Here is a 16922-nt window from a genome sequence, read left to right on the forward strand (position 1 = left end):
TTTGTCAGTCCTGGGGCGGGACTTGGTGTACTTGTTATCTATAACGCTATTGGCTACTCTGCCTATCCCAGCAAGATGCCACCCTGGGCATCAACCATATTGCCCATGCCTAAATATGCCACTGCTCACACTTCTTTACTGTGTTAACCAATATTGATGGTGATTTTTAATAACCCAACAGCGTTGATTTAATTGTTTTCTGAATGATGTCAGTTTTATGAAACAACATATATATATATACATATTTTATATACATATTTTTTTAAATTAAATATTTAATTGTCGCTATGATACACACACGCTCGTTTGTCAAACCTGTGGATTAGAGCTGCACAATTAATCGAAAAAACATCACGATCTCGATTCGACCCCCTACATCAGGGGTGTCAAACTCAATTCCTGGAAGGCCGAAGCCCTGCACAGTTTAGTTCCAACCCTGCTCCAACACACTTACCTGTAGGTTTCAAACAAGCCTGAAGGACTCAATTAGTTTGATCAGGTGTGTTTAATTAGGGTTGGAACTATACTGTGCAGAGCTGCGGCCCTTTTGGAACTGAGTTTGACACCTGTGCCCTACATAATCTTAATCCAGTATTTCTACTATTCTGCCAATCATATTTTCAAGTTCAGGAGAGAAGTAAGTCTTTTCATTGTTTCACATACATTGCTCAGCGACAAGGATACCTCCAAATGGTGTTGAAAGAGTCACATACTGAGTTTTTAATGTATGATTCACCTAAAAATGTCATTTACCATTTATTAAATTTGCTAGGAATATTTATGAATGTCTCCAATAGACCAACGGAGCGGAATTAATGCGCTCTGAAGTAAAGTGAAACAGCTATACGTCATGTTTGCTGGCCTCATGCATCATGCACCTGTCAGTCAGCCAACCTTAAAGGGTTAAACAAATAACGCACAGCACTACTATGGTTACAGAAAAGTTTGTGCTGTTAAAATTCACTTTCCCTTTTATACAGTTTGGTGCGATTATTACCCACTAGTAAAAAAAAACACGATTGAATGTTTTGAATGAGAAGCTGTACCCAAGAGAGGGTATCTTCCTTCATTGTTCAGTAGCTTTCTGCGGAGCAGCACTTTCTCAACTATCAAATATGTTGCTTTATTTGTCGTCAATGTCTTCGATTTATCACTTTCTCTTTTGTACCTGGCCATTTTTGAAAAGGCCTCTTTTAAGACTAATTAAGGCCTTATTGCTATACTATGAGATTTAAGACTTTTTAAGACTTAAGAATCTGCAAACACCCTGCATTAATATTACAAATAATTTTTCGAGAGAAACATATTAATGTAAACAATGTGAAAGTTTGTTATATCTTACTACTTTCCAAAAATAAGTGAAATGTAGTCTTCCATTTTCTGCACTGATCTCGAAACTCAGACAATGTTGTTGGTTTGCATCCTGAAGGGACAAGAAAGACAATGTTAAACACAAGGGGATACAGTCAGAACAAGAAAAGATTGTTCATTAGTGTTTCACAAAACATGACTTATATTTATGACTTAAATTTGTTTAACTGTGCTTCTATATTTTTAATTCAATTGAATATAAAAATGATATCCTGTTTTAAAAGATGCACTCATTAACAAAAAATTATTGTTGTCAAAGAGATGGATGGATTTTAAATATAAAAAATAAACATAAATAAACGTAAAAATAAATAAAAGTAAAAAAACGTTACTTACATGAATTAACCAAACAAAGTTAAATATTGAATGTAAATAGGCTATTATGTTGCTCTTTTTATTAGCATTTGATAGTAACCTAGCTAGTTTCACTGCACTGTAAGAAATGTCCGTGATTTAAACAGTAAAAGTCTGTAATGTACAATCTACAGTGAAAATCTGTTAATTGATTAACAGCTCATTTCTGTAAAATATACGGAAAATAACTGGACTAGATCTAGCCTTTGTTTTTTTGAAAAACTAATCAGTGTCTGAAATCTTACCATACACCCTCATTCACTAGTGCCTAAATTAATCAATTAGTTTAGTCCATTAGACAGGGTGAATGAACACAAATAAGTGAATTCAGACACTGATGAATAGCTGCTGCTAACAAGCCCAATCACTGAAGGAGAGAACAAGAAATAAAACTATAAGGACACCCTTTCACCAAACCAACTGAATTAAAACAGAGGATTAAACAACTCCATTACATAATAGCATTAACAGCTTCACTGATTAGTTTGGCTTCATTTCTGTCATATCTGCAACTGCAAGAATATTGATAATTAACAGAAGTTTCAATTTTTATTGAAAATGTTTCATTTGACCACACCATCAAGGAGATCAGCGGCTGCTTTAGTTGAGCTCTTATACCTTTACTCTTCTATTTTAATGCTTCTCTGATTGTTCAAACTGTGTTTCTACTCATATATATATATATATATATATATATATATATATATATATATATATATATATATATATGGCTGATTCCAGCGTTATGGACGTGACATTTACAGTAAAAAAATGAAACGTATATTCTCAGAGAAGGTATATGTTAACAGTATATTGAAATATATGTTTATATTTTTCTTCCCCCTTAACCATGGAGTTCAGGCATAAAAAAAATATCAGTCTATGCAGGTGTTTTATATTAAAAATGACGGCAAAATGAATGCGTTACGGACGTGACAAAAAAAGACATGAGTTTTGTGAGTTGACATACTTTGTGAAAATTCTGTGAATGAAAATGCAGAAGCCAAAAAAATATATAACAGTCAAAAGGATAAGGGTTGGCTCTGCATGGGACATATATAATTAATTTTATTTAGTTTTTCAATTTTGCATTAATGAGGAAAAACTATCGTTACGGACGTGACTTGTCTTCGTTACGGACGTGACTGCTCTGAAATTGACAGTTGACACATTACGAAAATCAGATAAATGCTTTCAAAACTTGACCAAAGACCTATTTGTGGATATCTGTTGGGTGTGTAAACCAATAAACTTTAACCTCTGAGACATCTGAATGGTAAGGTTGCACAATTAATCAAACTTAAATAGATATCACCTTGTTATATTTAATTCGTATTATGGCATGTGTGTTGTTAAAGGTTAACGCACGTTCAAATGTTCAAAACTCAATTCGGTAACAATGTTGCATGCTAACATGGTGCTTTTATACTCTGAATAATATAGAATTGATAATAAACATAATCAGCTATAATAGGCCTATGTTTATCTCGCTCCTAAAGTTACAAACTTGAATTAAATCATTGCCCGACTGTTGCGCAAGACCGTGTCTACGTGGAGATATTTAAAATCTAGTTTTGTCACAGATATGGCAATATTATATTTGACAAAGTTTATTTTAGTTTATTCTAGTTAATGTGTTAGTTGATGGAATAAATAATTTAATTTCTCCACTCGCGCTTGCTTTCTTTTTCTTGTCGGCAGTCACTTCAGGACAGGTTGCAAAAAGTTCATACGCACCAGGGTGAGAGAGAAAACTTTAAAACTTAAGAAAGGTTTTGTGTAGGCTATGTTAAACAAGCATAGAAAAATAGTCATTGGTTGTAGGCATGTACGATGGATGACTATAATGTTTATATTTTTTTAGGCTATAGTTCATAACCAATTGTGTAAAATATTGAATTAAAGATTTACAGCTGCAGGTCCTATCAATTTTCTAACAAATTTAATACTCATATAATGCAGTTAAAGCTTAGATCAATATCAAGATTTTATTCTTATTTTATTCTTATTAAAATAATTTTAATAAGCACTCAAGCGCATTTGCCGGGTGCTGGAAATCTTTGAAAATGTTTAAATTTTAATCTAGGCTATAGCCAATTTTCAAGCTTTGAAAGTGCTTAGATTTTGGATAAAGGGCTTGGAAAATGAATTGTGTCGCTCTGATAATTTATCTTTATAAATAGTTATTTAATTAATGAAATAAAAACATATTTATGCTCTGCATGAAATGAAAACTCCGCTGTGGCCTGACCCGCGGCGTGCGCATTTTGAGCAGTGGGAAAAGACCAAATGCATGGAGGTTATTGATTATGCGCCTTGCGCGCCTCGCGTTTTGTCATTGCGCGCTTTGTGCGCTCCAGAAGAAAAGCCTCAGTGGCGTCTTTCATTCTTCAATCAAACGAAAGCAGAGGCGGGGTTTCCTTGGAGGTGACAGCAGTGTCAAGATGACTACGGCGAACTTTTTAATGACGGAGAGACTTGTGGTCGCTGTTTTAAGTCATCCAAAGTTGTATGACTTTACAAATCTTGAATTTCATAATGTTATTAAAAAAATTCAATTATGAAAACATTGACAGCAACACTCGCGCACAATAGACCAGCTGATTCAGTTGTTATCTATAGTGACATTCAAAAGAGCACCGTGCTCCTTTTCTTCTTGTCAACATAAAATGCATTGCGGAGCGCCTCACGTCTCTAGAATGAAGAAGCGCGTTCGTTGTGATCGGCTTCTATGAGCAACACATATTTGTTAACTCGCATGACAGTCACACGTGCTTACAGATGTTTTTTGCCATAAAAGAAAAATGAAAGAAGGATATTCTGGCCACAGTTTGACACAGGAGTTGACGAACCAGCGCTGATCCTGGTCGTCTGTGCTGCCTGGAGCCGCGTCATAAACTCAACAAGGCATATTCATGATTTAGTGCAGACTACAATTAACAAACCAGCCTTTTTTCCATTTGGAAAATAACAGTTATTAATAGTTCTTATATACATTTCAAATAGCCTAATCTACAAATCAAACAAAGACAAATATTTTATGATAACTTCGCACCAAACTGATGCTTTCATTTTACAGCTTATAAAACCTATATGCAAATTAATGCAGTATCACATGTAAATAACAAAATTGTTATATGCTTAGCCTATACTTTACAAAATGTATAGGTTCAAAGCCTTATGGTTCATTGTCATTATCTTTCACTATAGGCAGCGTGTGCGCACATGAACCGCAAGACGGAGGAAAGTTAAGTCATAATCATAATTAAGACATAATTTTTAAACTAATGACTTCTATTAAAAATGTTGACAGGTTTTGTAATATTATAACAGCGAAGCATTAATTGAATGCATTTTTTTTTCGTAAAGCAATCTATTTGAGGTAGCTAATATTTAATTGACGGAAAAAAACACGAATGGACAAATAGCCTATACCGGTTCTTAAAAAGGATTCAGTTAATGTTTTCGTTTTGTAATCTTAATTTGTCATTTAAGTGAAAAAGATCTAGAGCAGGATTTATTTATTTATTTATTTTTTGTTAGTTTATTCAGTTTTTCTATGCTGCTAAAAAACACTGCAGGTGCGTGAAGATGCTCGTTCTGTATGCTGTTCGCATGTTAAAATAACCTAAATCAGTATTTTAAAATGCAATATTTAATGTGTCAGAGAAAATAGGCACGTCAATTTTTTTTATTAAATAATATTTTATATTAATTTTAATTAATTTTAGATTAATATTATATATTAATCTGTTAACGGTTAATATTCGGTTAACCAGCGGTTGTTGGTTGGCAAAATGAATCTAAATCAGCATTCATAGTTTGGCATAAATTGTATCTTAACTATTTGATCTATTATTTGACAGTCAGTTACCCTATCTACAAAAGAAACAAGAAGTGCTTCAACACAAGGCTGTTGCATCGCAAAAACACCAAGATTATACGCCAATTATGGCAATATGTAAAATGTTGTTTTCTTATTAAACATTTATTTCTGAAATGTTACTAAAGTGGTTTATAGTTAAATGAAATGTTCAGTTCTTGATATAACATATGGATGTTATGTAATGTAAGTAATTGTAATGCAGCATCATAATGAACAAATATGCGCTAGTCATTGGCTTATATTAATAAGGAGTTCAAAAATGGTCACGTCCGTAGCGCAAAATTGTGGTTGTTTAGAGCAAAGACCTGAGATGAGTTGGCGATCATAATTAGTATGGACATATTTTGGCTTTGTATACAAAGTTTCATTTTATTTGTTATATTTATTCCACAATATAAACTTTTTCATTAAATCGTTACGGACATGACACGTGACCGAAGCTGCGTGATGTCTTAAATATGTAGCTCATAAATCAAAAGGGCAATAATGTTATGAAAAAGTAAGGATAATTATTTATACTACAGACTCCAATCCTTCTGCAGAATGATTACTGTTAACATAAAGCATGGAAAAGGTGAGTCTTTAACCCCTTTTTTGAAAGCACGAAAAGTGGTTGGATGATAATGAAAATTACCATTGGCACAATCCTCATATTTCATGGATAAACAAAACAATTTCCTTAAAAATTCAACAAGAGCACATCATAACAATAAAATATAGACCTTAATAAGCAAATTGAAATAGGTTTTGTTATTTTGATCAAAAGTTTATTTTTTCATGATAAGGTTGACATTTTCATAGAATTGCTCATATATATAAATAATCCATATCTATAACTCATTAGTTATAGCAAATAAGGTGTTGAGAAACTATACTATATGTGCTTAATAGGGTTGGGTACTGAAACCCGGTGCCATTATAGCACCGGTACACCTTGGTAACTGGTATGTACCGGTATTAAATCAGCGTATGAATTTCGGTGCCTAATTTCAGTGCTGCGGCAAAAATGTAAAAAGCAACAAAGGGGTGCATAAAAAAAGACACACATAGGCATTGTGTCACACCATCACTAAACATTTAATTCTGAACAACTTTGAGAAATACGAACAGGCGATATCAGGCGTTTGTTATTGTCGCTAGGGAACAGACGCACACGACCTAGTACAGCGCATTTAGCCTGGTTTTTGGTGAACGAGAGCGACACTCTTCAGATCTACACGTGTGATCACGTTCGTCCAATTTGCTTAAACTAAGCATTCTAAAGCGTATTTTACAAGCAATGATTCTTACACAGCAACTGTCTTTACAAAAGTTGCGTGTAACGCCTGTTTCAGACCGCAAGCGAAAGCAGTGCCTGAGCAGCGCATACACAGTAAAATCTTCAGAGTAAAATTTACTCAGTTCAGAGAACATTTGGTTCCTCTCTAAATTGGGCAAAATTTACTCATAAGCAGAGATAAAGTTAATGAAACAATGATGGGGTTAATTAAGTGATGATTAAGCACTGATGATGAACACCTGCTGTTAAAAAGCAGAAACAGAAGAGAAGCAGCAGCAGCTTCGCTCATTGGTTACCTGATTGACTTTATTTCTATCAGATGTTCACAAAAGTCCATATGAGACTTATTGAGAATTAACCGTTTTAGTAGTGATGGTGAAATGAAGCTTTCTGAACCAGTGAAGCGCTCGACTCAATTGTATCGGAAAAAGGTTCGTTACTTGAAGCTTTCTAAATCAGAGCTCGATGAGGACCTCTTCTGGTGAAAGTGTGGGAAAGCACTGTGTTGCCATAATGTCAAATGTTCACAACTGACCAACTCATTCATGTACTAATACAACAACAGCAATATAAACAAATTACTCAATTACTGTAGTTTTTACACAAGATATATTACATTACACAACTGATGACTGTGGTAAAATCCAAGGTAATCAAAAGTTTATTATAATACAATTAGCCCTGCTCCAAGCAGGGATCAAACCAGCGATTCCTGTGTGGGAGGCGAGTGCTCTAGAAGGACACCATGTGATTGATACTATAAGGATGCGTTCGCCAGATGGTCTCTGTTAAAGACAACACTACGATATGCGGTGGTTTTCTTTAAAGATAGTTGTAAAAAAAAATACGCTAATACACTTTAGTATGGTTCAAAACCTTTTTACTAAAAATTACTATTGTATTTTAGTTTAATTACTGGTGTGTGGGACTGGTGCAGTGCTTTGAAACAGTACAAATGTATGTAATAGACGCCAATTCTCTCGCTATACACTTTACTATAAGGGTGTTTAAACCTTTGAATCAAAATTTGAAGCAGTCACGTGGGTATAGGCGAAAATGAAGCTTCGGACGTCACTGATCACGTGATGATGGCAAAACGAATCAAGCTCCGGTACACTGCTTCACTGCGAGATGTATCGTTTTTTTGATACATGCTTCGAAGCCTCGGCGCACAACGTCACATCACTACATTTTAGTTATTTACATTTTACAAAAAAAAACTTTTTTTTTTTGCCTGATGTCACCATCGGGGAGACAAGTGGTTGATTTACTTGGACTCGATTTCTAATGTTAATTTTTCATTACTTGCAATGACAGTATAAAGAGAGCAAATGTGATAAAGTTGACTACTCCTGTATTGATTCTTACTCTTGATAAGGGTAACTGTACAAGAAATTATATTTAGATGATGATTTATCATATAAGAAACAAAATTCAGTGTTTTTCAAGAGAATGGATCTCAGCTGTGGTGTTATATTAAAATACATTGAGCATCTGAATAACTTTCGAGACACAGACATCAATAATTAGCGTATCTATCTCAACAGTGGTTAGAAATTTTGTTTTTGGGCTGCAGTCATGACAATCATCCATAGTTCCCAGCATGCACTGTAGGAAAAAAAAAAAAAAAAACTCACCATAGATGAGAAGCATACGCTGATTCTTTATGTCTGTGGGTCTTAAACGGTTCATGATCTGATAAAAGTATTTGTGAGCTCCGTTTCTTAATACAGTGCTCCTTTTGTGATACAACATTATTTAAACTTAATAGGTCAAAACTAATTTTACCAATTTGACCAGTGATTAAACCACCACAGATTCAATTATCCAGACCCTAACTGATCTCTTTATATAATATTTGCCACAATACACTATTTGGCAAACAAAGAGAAACTATCATTAGAAATTGAGTCAGAGTCCAAGTAAAGCAGCTACTGTTCTCCTCAACGGTGACAGCTTAAACACAAAAAGTGTTTTTTTTTTTTTTTTTATGTTGTTGTTGTAAAAAAAGTTAATTCTTAATATTATCACTATATGGAATTTTATAGAGTGTGGCAGAAATAAGGCCAAACAGGTTGTTAATAAGTAAAGCTGCTGTTTGTGGAGTTACTTAATGATCCTTTGCTGAGATTTTGAGAGATTCCATGTGTTTTATTTCAGTTTATTTCATCTACGACTGTGACTGAAGGTAATTTAGTTTTGTGTTTCTCTTCTGTTTCTGCTTATTAACAGCAGGTGTCCATCATCTGTCCTCAATCATCACTTAATTAACCCCATCATTGTCTCATTAACTTCAACTCTGCTGCTGAGTAAACTTTACTCAATTTAGAGAGGAACCAAATGTTCTCTGAACTGAGTAAATTTTACTCTTAAGATTTTTACTGTGTTCATACAGGCACAGCCTAATGAAAATCAAGGACTTTTAAGCATTTTTTACAGCACCTATTTTTTATTTTCAAGACTGACATGCTTGTATTGAAGACCTGAAATGTATTCTCAACAACCCATAAAACATTGCATAGGAATTGATACAAATAAAAACCCTTAATAATGGTAATAATAATAACAATAATAATAATAATGTTTATTAATCACATATTAATAATATAATAAACCTGCACTAAATGCTTGTGAAATGTTTTTTGTACTCAAGTTAAAGTACTATTACACTGCTAGAATAACACAAACTTTAGTAAATAATAATAATATTAGGTAAAAGTACAAAGTACTCTTTTAAAAAGTACTAGTTGGTTACTTTTGAAAAAAAAAATATCTAATTTTCATTATGAAATCACTTTTTTAAGTGTAAACCTGATTGAATGGTTTAATTGCTTAAATCTCAAAGCTACATGTATAGGAATTTGCACTAACAAAGGAAGTGCGGTCGATTTTTCCTTTCATGACAATTAATCTTTTTCAATAGCACTGGTAAAACTACAACAAACTAAAACTAAACAATATTTTCAAGCTTTGAAAGGTTTAATTTAAGTATACAGTGAAAAGATTTAAATTTAGCCTTTTATTTACAAATTTTACACTATTTTTCTTTACAATATGGCAATTTTGTTTCTTAAATAGTTGTACATCACATTTTATTTTACACTTGGTCTTAAACTAAAATACAAACTTCACAAAAAATACAAGTACACTATCAGTAAAAAAATATAACAAATGACTTCATTTTACTTGAGGTATTTGAAATATGTCTACAATACATTTATCAAAGCAGTGCTTTAAGAGCCTTATTGTTAATTTTGATAAATAAACAATAAGTAACAATGGATTGCTTTGACCTGTAATGCTTTAAGACAGATCAGAATACAGCTAAATGTATAAATCACACAAATACCTCACCCAGAAACATTTCCAGCAAAGTTCTTTTGTCGTAAAGAAATAAAAAAGTTCCACTTTTGCTAAAAGTAAGTTTCACTTAACAATACAGCCAAATAAGACCATTAGCATTGTCATCGATCATGCATCAGTCTTATTCTAAATACTTGATAGTAGGGCTGCTCGTTTTTGGAAAAAATCATAATCACGATTATTTTGGTCATAATTGTAATCACAATTATTCAAAACGATTATCAGTTGAAGTCAACATTATTAGCGCTCCTGAGAATTTTGTTTTTTTTAAATAACTATTTTCCAAATTATGTTAAACAGAGCAAGGAATTTTAACAGTATTTCATCTAATATTTTTTTGTCTTCTGGAGAAAGTCTTATTTGTTTTATTTTAGCTTGAATAAAAGCAGGTTTAAATATCTTGAAACCCATTTTAAGGTCAATATTATTAGTCCCCTTAAGCAATATATGTTTTGATTGTCTGCAGAAGAAACTACTGTTATACAATGACTTATCTAATTACTCTAATTAAGCCTTTGAATTGCACTTTAATTTGAATGCTTGTATTTTGAAAAACATCTAAGAAAACACTTTAGCTAAAAAAATCCTTCAGTCAAGAGCAGTGAGGGATGTTCTCGTCGTTTGATTAATGATAAAACACTTTAATGGTTTCTCTTTCACGTGTCTTTTGATTCTCAACTCGTTTGTTTATTAAGCAAATGAGGGTTAATATGAATATTCACTAATCACCACGTTTTGACACCTATTTGACCATTAAAGCGCTCATGTTAAGAGTACTTTATATGTCTGCGCTCCTCTGCTCGTCTCAGTGTGCGAATGAGACCGAATGCTGACCGCGTGCTTATGCGTGTGCGCGTGTTGCACACAAACATAAGCACGTGGTCTTTCGCGCTTTTGGTATATGATGCAATAATCGTTTATCTCGATTAAAGGTTTTTCATAATCGTTAGAAGCCATAATCGAAATCGGATTTTCGATTAATTGCATAGCCCTACTTGATAGCTTTGAATACTTTTGACTAAATTTAGTCTAGGAGCAAAGATAAGTAATGTCTCTTTTAATAGTGAACAGATCGCGATTGTATTCAATCTGAGCCCACACGCGATCAGAAGAGCACTTGCAGTTAATTTGAAAAAAGCCTATTTAAGAGCTCGCATATCTGTTTTAGCAATTTGCGTACATGAATGGGCTCTCGTGTTACAATAAAGCCTTTGCCACATTTGCAGAAATGAGTAATTGCGCAATACCTCCATTCATGTGCCGCCATTCATACTGTGTTTAGAGTGACAGGTCAGAGGCGAGTCGACTCTCTGTCAGAGAGCGAAACGTGTATGTAGATCATCAAATAGGCAGGAAATATGTCTGCGGTTTAATTACTCTGCTAGACATCTCTATAGTAAAAACATTCGAGAAGCATTATTGCAACAAAACATATTTGTTTTTAAGTTGTTTTTTCTGTCTCTGCAACTCAGAAAGACTTTGTCCCGCCCTTACGTTTCACGCAAAACTTGACAAGGTCGACTGTGATTGGCCACTTTTCATGTCAGTCAAATCACGCTTTAGAATCGATTCTTAAACTTTGGGAACTGATTTTCAGCAGCTTATGACACAATGCACTAAAATAAACACTCTAAGCACAGCGCTGTGATCTTGCGCTTCACAAAACAGCCAATGCAGATCACATTGATGTTATAGTACGCATCAAAGGATTAAAAGTGTTAATTGTTTATTTCATTATTTGACGATTCCTCCGCGTACCACTATTTGAGAACCACTGTTCTAAGTGAACCGGTTGGACTAGTTCACCAAATCGAACTGAATCATTTGAACCAATCACCAACTACTTACTTTAAAACAAGCCTAATACCCCCTCTGACTCTAAATAATTCAATATATACTCTCATGCAGTTATTAAAACAGTAACATTACATTGTGAAGCGGTGAACCGATAATACTGCACATGTGGGATTCAGTGAACCAAACACAAATAGTACAGCCTGCTGTGTGACTGAACTGACCTGGAGCAACTGCAGTGTGGGTACACCGAGGGCTTAAATGAGAGGATCTGGTGAAAAAGTAAGTTTATTTTTAACAGACAATCATAATGGAATTTAAATAAGTGAATCATTTTTCAGTGGGTTGCAAAACTTTACTGTAAGACATTTTTCAGATCATGGTGATGTTTTAACTGACTAAAATTACTATTGCTGACTACATAATGTCCTAACATTGAACTAACACTGATTAGAGTCCTAACATCCGCGTTAAAAATCTGAATTTACCATCACCAGATTAATAATTCAGAAGCCCCTGGGCACAATGTCTTGTAGGCCCCCTATAGGCCGCACCCCATAGTTGAATTAAAAAATAAGATTAATATAATATTTGTTAAATAAAGTTAATCAATAATGCATTGCCCACATTTTTAAAATAAATGATACAGTACATATATTTCTAGTCTACAAAGATTTAACTTATTTTAAAAGCATTTAAAGCACACTTTGAAAAAAATCTGGCCCTGCCCATCACTACTTTGTCTAAACTAAGCAGCCTTGCACACATATTGTACTTAATACTGCTATCTTGTGGGCTGTTGTATTTGAATTTGAGGATGGGTAGATGGTTGTGGTAGATGATAGTGTTCATGTGTTCTATGAATACATGTTTCAAAAAATGTATGACTGAGTTTTTAATATACAATATTTATTCTGTTGACTTTGAATCTTGCACCCAACAAATGTCTTTATTTAGAAAAAAAAACTGAAACTAATAATGAAACTAATAAAAACTAAACTAAAACTAAGACTTTTTAAAATATATTGAAAATTTTAAAATTTAAAATTTAAATATTGAAAAAAAATTTTTAAATATATTTGAATTTGAAAACAAAAAGTCAAAACAAAATAGAAACTAAAACTAATGAAAAATCCAAAACTAGTATAACCCTGTCATATGTACATTTAACAATTTTTCAAGATTTGTCAGAAAGTGTATGAATATGACATATATTTATGAGGTCCAAGCAACATTTCCAGCTTTTGATGAATAGGCTACAATGAACACTTTAGGTTTAAGTACGGCAGTTTTCTTTTTACTTTTTAAGAACAGTGCCATTTTTTAATGAACTTTTAAAAGAACATTCATATTTAAACTTTTTTTTTTATTATTTGCTAGCACAGTTAATGTTCAGACTATTTAAAATGTTTAAAGTGACTGACAATAATACATATTCTTAATAACAGGAATTAAACTGTGCACAGCTGTAGCTGCTTAATTAGGCCTTCAAAGCTATTTTTTAATACTGGTCATTATAGTGGTACTTGGAGAGACAATTTTTTCTTAGGTGGTACTTGGTGAAAAAAGTTTGAGAACCATTAACTTAGAAGATCCGGTTAAAAAGATTTGTTCGCGATCGCGATACAGAAATAAAACTCATTATTGGGCACAAATGTGTTAAAGTAATAGTTTTAAGTCTCTGTATTTAATGCTGTCACCGTGCTGCTGTCATGTCCATTTGTTGTTTTTGTCGTTGGAGTAACAGCGAGGATGACTAGAGAAGAACCGGCTCGGTCTGGCCAGTGGCAGCAGAAGTCTTTGAAGTGCGAAAGGGTCAAACACAAACACCTGCAGCGCGGAATATATTTACTTCTAAAAGGCTTACAGTAAAATTATGTATTACATACAGTTACAAATACGAATACTAAAGAGGGTTTTGCTATAATTTTAGTTAGTTTCAGTTAGATTTTGTTGTATATAATACTGTTTCACTTAGTTCTAGTTTTTTGAAAAACTCTCGTTTTTATTTTTATTTTAGTTAACGACAATTATTTTACATTTTAGTTTTCGTTAGTTTTCGTTAACTATAATAACCTTGGGGCATAGGGGGATAAGTGGGAATAGAAGACAGCCAGGAACTTTTTTTTACAGCTCCAATTGTGTAGTTGCAATCAAGGCTCCGAACTGGTTTAAGGAACGGAAACGAAAATGGAAATGATTGACATTTTTCAGGAACAGAAACGAAAATCGAAAAAAAATGTAAACTTTAATTGTTCTGAAAAGAAACGTTTCCAGTCAACCGGTTAATAACGTTATTTTATCGTTCTCTTTATTATATTAATTTAGGAGACAAAAAGCAATTATTTAAATCATGTGTACAAATGCGAAGGTGACGCATACAACGTAAAATTCCTGCAAAGCAGACATCATAAGCGAGAGTCATTTCTGATGCGACGAGCTTGTCTTAAAGGTTATCGAGAGACTGCTCTTTCATGTACAAAGGTATGTTTTGGTTTAAGTTATTGTTACTAAAACTTGTATTTATACTAAATAAATTAATGATTGTCGATTGTTTTTAGATGTGTCTCCATAAAGAAAATGCTTTTGTTTAATATTTCTCTTATGACAAGAGAATCATCATCTGATAAATTAATCTGTAATATTGAAGGATGAGGGGCAGATCATAAACATGATAGATAAAGTTTTGATTGATATGATATATTATCAAACCACTCAATTCCACTCATTTTCCTTTCGGATAATTACAGTATTTATTAGCTTAGTCCTCATAAACAATCCATTAATAAAATACATTATTTACAAGGCTACTGAAGCATTAACCGAATATCCATAATGATCATAGTCGAATGAGGCAAGCGCTCTTTTTTTTTATTTTCTTTTTTTTATTATGAACTAAATGTCTGGCCGTGATGCGTATTTGGGCCTTTGCCAGTCTATAAAAATATAGCTTGAAAAACGTTATTATTTAAGAGGAAGTAATAAAGTTTGCACAACCAATGTTTGGTCTTATTAACCTGCCAATAATTAAACGTCATATAGCCTACTTTTTGATTACTTGACCCGCAGATTAACGCACATTCAGCGGACATAAACAAGATCTGTGCTTTTTATGTGTCCCCAATATGCAAAAGTCAAAGACAGTGCACGACTCCATAAGGTAACGTAAACTCATTGCATTTTTTCATTTGATAAAAATCTACGAAAACGGAATAAAATCAAAAGGTGGCTAGTTTGTAATTTTTTTTTATATTAATAAAAAATAAATGCTTAGACTATAAGCTTAACAGCTATACGCTGCCAATAGGCTATTAATAAATATTATTTTACTTTGTACTGGATTATAATGTATATTTTATATTAAAAACTAAATATAGCACGTCTCACTGTCATTTAAAACATGTAATTCATAACACATTAGAACTGTAGACCTGCAGTGTTTAAACTGTATACAGGGGTGTTGGTCAATAGCCTACAGCACATAATTGAACTAATATCTCAGAGGGAGATGAACCGATTGGATTTTTAAATTTATTTATTTATTTATTTTTAAGCCCTGATGCTTACTTTTAGCTCTTAATATAGACCTACAGTATATTTTCTGGTGTTTAGTTTTGCATGAGCAAATAGCAGAATAGCCTAAATGACATATTTTTAAAAGATAATCATTCAGCCTGCAGTGCGTGGGAGAGGTGGATCCGCGGCAAGTCCACTTACTCACGCACTATACTTATTTCATTTATAACAATGTAAGTTTGACTTCGCAGGCCGTTCATCTTTAAACGCAAAAGGCATTTTTAAGTGTTCTAACTTGACTGCTGCTGCATAATGGGATGTTTCTTTGCAAAACTGTAAAAGTTTGCTTTAGCATGTCAAAATGAAGGCACACATTCAAAAGGGTTCTGCGTTTTGTCAATTTTAATAATAATAATAATAATAATGGATTTAATAAATTTAAATAATAATTGCACTGTGCAGTGTACTAAACATTTTTACTAGGCTACATAACTGAAAAACTAATGTGAAGATTACTGGCAGTTGCGTTTTTGCTCAAACTAATTCAACGGCAAGTTCTTCTGCGTTTTTTCCCCTTTAGAGCTCAAGAGAGTTGTATATAAAGAATTAGTTAACCAAAACATGTAATGAATTAAGCTGATCGCTTATGTCATCCACTAGTCCAGTATTCTCCTGTGTGAGTTGAGTGCGCTGCCAAGTGCGCGTTTTAAAGGCTATTTATTGTATAATATGAACGCGAGAACAGAAACGAAAAATTATCAATTCTCCCCTGAGTGAACCAATTGGATTTTTTTTTTTCGTTTTTAAGCCCTGATTGCAAGTGCACAAGTTTGTGACGCAGTGTGCGAATGTTCGTTGAAACGATGGTTTTGGGAAACGGCAAATCAATTAACTATGTTTGGAACGACGGTACTTGCTACCTTAGTTGCAGTGGTGGGAGTAACGAATTACAACTACTCACGTTACTGTAATTAAGTACATTTTTGGTGTAATTGTACTTTCATGAGTAGAATTTTAAGCCTGTAATTTTACTTGTACTTGAGTACAAATTAAGCTGAGCAATCTACTTCGTTACTTTTAAAATCACAATTCGTTACAGAGTACTGTAAATAAATTAATATTTCAGCCACGCACTGACCAGCATTTCGGTAGCCAATAAAAAAAGCTGATCTTAACGGACCAATGAAAAGCCTGGTACATTATTTGAACCGAAAACAAGTTCAGGCTACTGCAGATTTACGTGAACGTCATCATACAGTCACAAAGTTATCAATTGACATATGGAGATTTAAGACAGAAGAAATGAGGAAGAAATAGCAGAGGATGAATGCATGGCCACACCCGGAGGAGCTGTTCACC

At 33.3% G+C, this 16922-nt stretch overlaps 1 protein-coding gene across 2 annotated transcripts in view; it reads right to left on the bottom strand.

Moving 5' to 3' along the window:
* Window positions 1–16922, bottom strand: part of dnajb1a (DnaJ heat shock protein family (Hsp40) member B1a) — a 260604-nt gene that overhangs the window by 227305 nt on the left and 16377 nt on the right. For both annotated transcript variants that reach the window (XM_073939337.1, XM_073939332.1), the window contains exon 3: window positions 1343–1423. The gene's annotated coding sequence lies outside the window, so the exon portion shown is untranslated. The remainder of the gene's footprint in view (window positions 1–1342; window positions 1424–16922) is intronic.

The sequence above is a fragment of the Danio rerio genome, chromosome 3 (genome assembly GCF_049306965.1).
Source record: "Danio rerio strain Tuebingen ecotype United States chromosome 3, GRCz12tu, whole genome shotgun sequence".
Lineage (NCBI taxonomy): Eukaryota > Metazoa > Chordata > Actinopteri > Cypriniformes > Danionidae > Danio > Danio rerio.